The sequence below is a fragment of the Limulus polyphemus genome, unplaced genomic scaffold (genome assembly GCF_000517525.1).
Source record: "Limulus polyphemus unplaced genomic scaffold, Limulus_polyphemus-2.1.2 Scaffold4821, whole genome shotgun sequence".
Taxonomy (NCBI): domain Eukaryota; kingdom Metazoa; phylum Arthropoda; class Merostomata; order Xiphosura; family Limulidae; genus Limulus; species Limulus polyphemus.
The window spans coordinates 59,542-62,088 of NW_013670431.1; positions in this window are offsets into that span (position 1 = coordinate 59,542).

Below are 2,547 nucleotides of genomic sequence, written 5' to 3' on the forward strand. Positions count from 1 at the left end.
TATAATCTCTATTGTTTATCCATTTAACAATTTTACCTTAACAACACAAATTACTATGAGATACCATGTTTATCATAACTGGAAGCAACTGGATGTGACCTTTTGACTTCCAAGCCCTGTATCCATGCTATGGCTGCTATGACGGTGTTATGACAGTGGGGGTCACGTGACGAGCATTCTAGAAGATTCACTAGTATGTTACGACAGCAGGGGTCACATGACAAGTATTCTAGAAGAATTGCTAGTGTGTTACGACAGCGGAAGTCAAGTGACGCTGGTAGCACGGTTCTAGAAACTTCTAAGACTCTCAACAAGGCAGTATTATCGTATATAAGTGCGCTAGACAGTGAGAGAGAGAGACGGAGTCGAAGCAGTAGTGGAGGCAGAGACGTAGCGGAGACAGCGATTACGGTCGGCGGGAACTGAGGATAGCAGACACAGAGATCGGAACTATAGTTTGCGGGGACGGACAATTAAGTCTAAGCGCGATAGAAAGTGAGTGAATTGTTGTGAGCTATAGTGTGTGTAACTGTGAAAATTAAGTACATTACAAAGTTGTATTGAGGAAGAATAAACAAGTTTGATAAAGAAAGGACTTGTATCTTAGAAGAATTAACAAACAAACATACAGAGACGTAACAGTATTATGTACAATGATTTAGTAATGGAAATTACAGTTAAATTGATTATTTTCATGAAAATATTATACTAATCAAAATTATTTTTCTGTTTATTACCATTTTTAATTATTCCAACTATCCAAGTAATTTAAATATTTCCATTGTGACTTCTCATTATTATTTTCGATTAATTAAAGGTTATGCAGCTTAATCACTTACCATTAGATTCACGAAAATAATCAACTAATCAAAATTATTGTTTCTAATTATTACTACTTTCTATTATTCCAACTATCCAACTCACATTTGAGAATAATGGATTAGTTAAATGTAATCAATTGATAGGACCAATGATTAATTGATTAGCAAATTTCACTAATAGCCCAGCTTTAACTGCCAAAATATGGTGCCCCTAGAATAGCTGATGGGCTACTCTTTTACCAACTAATAGTGGGACTGACCATCACGTTATAACGCCCCACAGCTGAAAGAGCGAGCATGTTTTGTGAGACGGGGATTCGAACCCGTGACCCTCAGATTGCAAGACGAGCACCCTAAGCAACTAGCCATGCTGGGCCCAAATGTGTCCAGTCTGTTATTTGTCACTCAACTAAAGATTCAGTCAATTTTCAGATTCAAATAATTTACTAAGTTCTATACTCCTAGGAAAAACAGTTTCAAATGCCATTTCAGATTATATTTATGGATATTTTAGGACCTTTATCAATATCCTACTTTAGGAATATATATATAGTAGTTGTTTCAGACTATTTAACTAGATTTCCAGAGGCCATATGTTTGCCTGATTGTTGGATATATAAAACTGTTTAGTGTAGGCGTTATTATTTAATTTATTTAGTGAGTTAATATTTAACTATTATTTAGTTTTCATAACAAGAGAGTTAAAAGTTAATAATTTTAAAGGCGATACTTAGGACAAGTTTGGTTAAGTAACTCAGTAAGAGTGGTAGGTTGTGTTTGCAATTACACTGTTGGCGAGGCTCCATTAATATTGTTGACGTCACATTACTCGAAACTTCTTTATTCTTCTTGTTACCAAATGTTGTTAAATCAGTGCTGTTCGTGTACTTTACAGAAAGTTCAGTGATCAACTTATAACTATAAACGATCAAGCGAGCACTAGTTTAGAACAAAAGTAGAAAGTAGAGAAAAAGTAAAATTCAGTCAGAAAAAGTTAGAAAACGTGAAGTTAGCCAGTATGTGAGAAATTAGCTGTGATGGGCGATATTTTAAAGTGAGTTTCACAGTTTGATAGATATAAGGAGAATAATTTATCTTGTCAGAGTGTGTTCTAAAGTAATTGAACCCGTCTGTGTGGAATTTGATGAAAATGAGACAATTATTTGAAGTTCAGGAAACAACTGTGGTAACCCACGAGTAGTGTAAGTGAATTATTCACTAATACCATTGTGATAAGAGTAGAGAAAAATATTTCGTTTTCTCAGTTGGATTCTAAAGTAATTGAATCAGCCTGAGTGGACCTTTTACAAGAAAAAATAATTATTTAAAGTTTGAGATACAACTGTGATATCCATAATGTAAAGAATTTTTGTACATAGTTTGACTTCTTTTGAATATATATTATTGAGTGTGTGCTGTGCATTTATTGTCATATTTATCGCCAACAAGTCACAGACATCTATTGTAGAAGAATCCTTAGCCCATTCATATTTAAAACCCTGACACTTATAAAAACATAAACTATAGACTAAAACTTTCATAAATCAAATTATAGTGATTGACAGACAGATACAATTTATATTTAAAGTTATTGAAAGAAATATGTAAGGTATTAGGTGTAAAGAAAATAGAAATGACCACATACTATTTAATTGCTAATGGATTGGTAAAGAGATTTAACATAATTCTACTAGACATGCTATACGATACCATGAATTTGTTCAGA